The sequence below is a fragment of the Anneissia japonica genome, unplaced genomic scaffold (assembly GCF_011630105.1).
Source record: "Anneissia japonica isolate Jap-2015-1 unplaced genomic scaffold, ASM1163010v1 scaffold287863_len737641_cov155, whole genome shotgun sequence".
Classification (NCBI taxonomy): domain Eukaryota; kingdom Metazoa; phylum Echinodermata; class Crinoidea; order Comatulida; family Comatulidae; genus Anneissia; species Anneissia japonica.
In genome coordinates, this window is record NW_022742482.1 from 673317 (window position 1) to 679293 (window position 5977).

At 35.2% G+C, this 5977-nt stretch overlaps 1 long non-coding RNA gene across 1 annotated transcript in view; it reads right to left on the minus strand.

The window, feature by feature from the left end:
• Window positions 1-4178: 4178 nt before the first annotated feature.
• Window positions 4179-5977, minus strand: part of LOC117119172 — a 2917-nt gene continuing 1118 nt past the window's right edge. Inside the window, exons 2-3 of the long non-coding RNA XR_004447149.1 lie at window positions 4865-4984; window positions 4179-4292 (exon numbers count right to left, since the gene is read on the minus strand). This is a non-coding gene — a long non-coding RNA (uncharacterized LOC117119172). The remainder of the gene's footprint in view (window positions 4293-4864; window positions 4985-5977) is intronic.

The window sequence follows — 5977 nt, forward strand, 5'->3', positions numbered from 1 at the left end:
ATATTATATCCAGTGTGGGTGGGGATGCCAAGCTGGCCAGGACCCCTACATTTGTCAATATTTTTCTAAAATGCTGATAAAAATTTCATTTCCATTTCAAATTCCTGGATCCGCCAATGATATTTCATTTATTTTGTTATTTAGAATATGACAAACATGATTTAATATGAGCACATCTAAAATTCCACAATGCAGTTGGCGGCAAGGACCCAACAAAGGAAGTCTCAAAAAGCCATAGGGTCCCTGGTCCCAGCGATAAGCCACTGCATGTGCTTGAAAATGTCTTATCAAAAATTGGTGCTTTACTCTATTTATCCTCTTATTAGGCCTAAACCTTTGATAATATAATGCATGCAAACCAAATGGTTGATTTGAGCACTAGAGTACGCCTCTCACAGATCCACGTCTCGGACTATGTTTGTTCTAAGTTTAGAGTTTTGCAACTCCCAGAATAGAATAAATTATAGGTTCTCGATTTTGTAGAGGAACACTGCTGAAAAAGCATTTTTACCATCTGGGAGTACCATTTCCAAGCGTCTAGAGGGCCCTGTTCTTAAAATTTGCTCACCTCAGCCCTAACCTTGGAGAGGTTGAAGTCTGTGTGGACCCAATATTGTGCTCCCCGTCAGAAAATTTCTGGATCCGCGCCTGAACCTTATATAAAAAGTCCAAATTCATTAAGGTGAATTGTAGTTTGTCAGTAATGATGCTCTCAAGAACTTGAAAAAGATGTCCAAGCAATCAATCTGAAATTGTGAAGATTCTACTTTGCCAAGTTAATAATTTGAGCCAGTAACAGTGATAAGGTTCAGCACAAGTTTTCAACATAGAGACAAACACCATTGGGAAAAGCTGTCTTGACGACAGGGAGTTTCATGATTTTCTTGAAGACAGTAATTACTGAATGAATATGAACGTTGGTTAGAATTGTTATTTTAAGCCTGTTGATGTGAGCTTTTGTGTGAAATAAGATTCAAAAAGTTAAAAAGCATTCCCAATTGTCTTGGGATCAGAACAAACTGTGTCAATCTCAAATGAGGAACATTTGACAGACTTTTTTTTTTTAGAACATATTGCCAGAATTGCTTTGTATCAGGTTTCATTTAATATACTGTGAGAACAATTGGTGGCATGCTTAGTTCTATTAAAATTTTGCCTGACTGTGAACTGCTTGAAAAATAAAAGGTTGTGGCTTCTTCGGGGGCCGCAGTAAAAGCAGAGGGAAATGTCAAGAGTCAAAATATCTTCTACAAGGAGGTACTCATAAACAAAAGTTCAGAGAGGAATATGGCTTACAGTAACCCATTTACCTAGGGCTCAAAATGGTGAGGGAGATAAGGAATCTTGTGTATCTAATGATCGATGTCCCATCTTAACTCTCAATTTGAAAGTGTTGCTTCCTGGTGCCCAGATACACTAGCTTTGTAGATGCTTTTACATTAGATTAGCAACCTCACAATTTCTAAGACTATCCTCCCTTCAACTAATTAGGAGGATGTCAAGATAGATTTGCACAGGGTGACTGAAATAATTACAGTAATGTTCAGTGATTTTGACTCTTCTACCATCAAATCAACTGCATCCACTTCGAAAGAAATTCGAGCTGAATGACTGCCTATCGTGTGGAGAAACTTTATTCTCTCTTTCTCAGGCAATAATATATGACTTATCTTCTAGCTTACGAAAAAACACAGCCCAGCGGGCGCCGCAACAGGGCGAGCAACCAACGTTTTTCACTTGATCTATGTGGTTGTGGCGTCATGTAAATAACCTGTACAGAATAACCCGGAAACCAGGGGTTCTCAACTTTTTAAAAGAAGAGCGCTAATTGGCTGTAGACACGGCGCTTGGACTTTTTTTTGTATGCAATACGATTGTTCTACGCCTGCATTTATTAAATGAATAATAAAGTTATAAAAAGAAAATGTGGGTGTCAGTGTCTTATTTTATGGGAGGAAATAATGAAATGGTAGATTAACGTTAGATTTGATAAATAAATTCCATTCATAATTAGGGGGTTCATTAAATTACGATATGAGGGTGGTGTATTCAGAGATGAATAAATCATGCACCTATCGATATGCCGACAAGTTACGCATTGGGCAGAGTTTTCTCACGGCTGTAGACATAAAGTATGATCGCCGTGTTGAATGTCGGTGTATTCAAAGCACACTATCTGTAGTAGAGATTGCTGATAGTGTACAGCAAACCGTCTAAGACCGAGTGAATAAACTCTAGCCCGCGCCTAACGATTATTTCTTGACACGGGTGTGTGTTTTGTTCATGAAATAGGAACTTTATTTATGACAACAATTACATGATTTTACGTTCCTAAAATCGGGAATTCGTAAAATCGTGGTTCGTAAATGAGGGGTTCTACTGTACAATAAAATATTTTAAAAATCAACAAAATAAAATAACATTATACATTAAAACTGCTGACCATACGAACAAAAAGCCAACGAGAATGATTTAAAACTGTATATTAATTGTTCTCTTATACTAATGTACTTGTCAATTGTAGTCCCCCCACCCCCCCACTCCCGGTCCCAGGTTATAGCAAGGTACTAGCCGCAACTGAGCCGGGAACGTACACATAGTTGCGTCCCTTTAGTGCGGGGACGTACCTAAAATTTACCCGGTAGATATAACTGGCCTCGAAAGGGCCAGGAATTTTACATGTTAGAGTAGCCAGGGTTTTAGGTGTAGTGCTGTCAAATGGCACTGGGTCTGGTCCTACCTAGCCTACACTTGGCATTCAGCAATTGCTGTGTGTTTTGGTAATTAAAAAATCGCCTACTGGTACTCTAAGCCTACCATCATGGTTTCATTTTTTTTATAGATCAAGGTATAAATTACATTAAAAATTCAAACCTCCAATCACACAACAATGAAGACCGCCGATGTGACGTGATTGTGTTGCGTGAAAATGTGTAAACAGTGTATTTGACCTAGTTTGCGTCAAAAAATACACCAGTGAGCCAAGGAGGTATAAAAATTATTTTTATACCTCCTTGAGTGAGCCAAGACAAGGAAATCTGTTTCTACTACAGTATATGTAATAATTTTCTTATTTAATTTCTGTCTTGATATTGAATAAATTCTATCAATCAGATAAAACAATACATCCATTTTATTTTTATTTTTCTATGATCAATCATGGGGGGGGGGAGGGGGAGGACTAAGTACTACAATTGACAAGTACATAATAGGAAGAGATTACTATAGACGAGGAAAATTTATATAACAATGAGTATTTAAAAGAGTGGCAAATTTGTGTTTTTTTAAATTAGGGAATCGGAATATCAGGGATTAAAATTAATAAAATCATGTATATTAAGATCAGCTTGTCCATAAATTCACTTAAAATAAAGAATGCCAAAATATTTCATTCTGTGATCCATAGTGGCTAAATCAAGTTGTTCAAGTCTTCAAAATCTCCCTAGTTTAGTAATTCTACGTTAAAGGTTTATTTATAAAAATTATATCCTGTTTTTAGGTGTATTGTGAATGGATTTTACTTTCTCCATCAAAAGGCTTCTTCTATGAATGGAATGATGTGTTCGAAGCACAAACTCCTGTAGACCAACCCAGTACCGTTACGATTTTTAATCGTACGGGAAATCCACTCACTCACGTGCAACAAAGCGCTCTATAAGACCAACAATCTGTATAGATTTTGTGGTAACTAATGATAAATGTTTTGACCAGGATAAATAACTACCGAAGTGAATGCCAAGATATTTGCGTGAAGAAATGGACTGAAGCTCAGTAGAACGGATAACATTTGATTAATCTTTCTTTTATGGCTGGTGAAATACTTGGCATTTAGTAGCATTTAGTTTCATTTTGTTCTTTTCACACCAATCTGCTATACTATTAAGGTTTTTTAAAGTAGAAAACTATCCTCAATGCATAATAGATCAAAACTAGTGTTATCAGCATATTTTGTTTTGAATATCTTATGGCATAAAGCTCATTAAGAATTTTTTTCTCTGAATAGTGACAACAGGGGAACTTTACCCCTGATCTTCATTGTGAAATTCAAGACCCATTTTCAAAAACATTTCCCCTTGTATAATCAGTAAAATCCACCAAGGATTCTATAAATATTAACATACAAAATAGACTACATCCCTGGCACAGGTCTATTTTCTATGATTGTATCAACAGTAAAACTGCAACTAACCTTTCAGTATGTAAAATAATCTTTCCCTTTCTGCAGATTTATGGTAATCTGAATATTCTCTACATTCATGTTTTTGGTAGATGTCGGCAGCAGTTTCACCAAACTAAATTTTGTTGATCAAAAAGCAAAAAAATTTACGATTTTCGTTATGTAAAGACAAAATTGATAATGAAGAAAGTATTTATAAATTACATATACATATTCAGTAATTCGTCCAGATGATAATAATCATGAGATCATGCCTATGTGATATTATCTCCACTATAAGTTTAGAACAGTATTGGATTAGTTTTAATACATTTTGAATACAGTGTTCTATAATTTGTTTTAACAATGCACTATTAGAAAGCTACATGTTTATCGAAATGAACTTCTAACATTTTTTTTAAACAAAAGACATGCTTCAGTTTTCCTTTAATAGAACAATGCTGGCTCCAAAATGATCAGCATACAGTATGTTTGCTCAGGAAACCAAAAACAGTATGTAGAGGAGTGTTGCCATGAAATTAATTAAAATATAAAAATTATACCTCCACTATAAATTTAAGACAATATACCTCATACTGTTATTCATAAATTTGAAGTACAGTGTTAAAAAACTTTGTTTCATGGCAATATTACACCAAAAGAGATCTAAATAGTGTTCATCAAAATAGAATAAAATGCATATCTTACATTGTTTTTAAGAAACGACAAGTTTCTGTCTTTGTTCAATAGAACATTGCTAACTTCGAAATGCTGTGAATATGTTCGCTTGGGATCCATGAAACAGTCATGTAGAGGAGTGTTGCCATTCTAAAACACATACATTAAAGAAAATTTATATTATATTTAAACAAACTACATATTGATACTGTAGGTATGTATTGCACTACATACAATCCATTAAAATGCTTTATCTGTATATATGAATACTGTCCACAGAAAAATGTATTAAATTTAAAATAAAAATATTTAAATGAATCTTAATAGTATGTTAACATCAACTTTTATTTTTGAAAATTGGATGAAAGAACTTGATAATTCTAATTGAAACATGTATATTGTTCAAAGAAAGACTGAGGATTACAAGTCAGTTCTAAGTGTGAAAACATGTAGATTATAAAACTTCAATCAAAATGTGAAGTTTTTAAGTTTTATTCCGACCTGAATAAGAATGTACACAAGTCGGGTCTGCCTAAAATTGATTGAGCATTATTGTCAATATTTATCTATTTGTTTATATGCAGCAAAACCTAATTTGAGTATAATATTATTTACTATGTAAACAAGCTAATCCCAGGTTTACTAGCACTAGAGTACCCATTTTCAAAATGATATTCTTTCAGAAGGTGTCAGTGTTATTGCAACAATTCCTTGCAATATTATCCAACACTAGCATACCTGTGTTCCGCACAGTGTTGAATGAGTGGGGAGTGGCGATGAATATACAGGAAGTTGAGGAGGCAATCGTTGTGGATGTTATGGTTACCATGTCATTATATTTCTAAAGAACGTCTCTTGTTTTTATTGTCTTTGCTGAATAGACCTTGTGGGGAGTTATTATGCAGTTTGATCAAAGGTGGATCCAGAATAGCCATATTGACCCGATCCAAATCGCCCCAGATTCATGAGAGAGCGGGTAAGCCCTAGGCTAGGCGCTATGCCAGCTAAACTAAACCTGAGCCTAGGGTCTATCTCTTATCATAGGCTATGCTAGGCCTGCTTAGCAGGGCTATGCTAACCCGGTAGGCCGAGCTTCATAGTGGCAGCAATAGGATATAATTTATTGGGAGGGGGGGGGCCCGA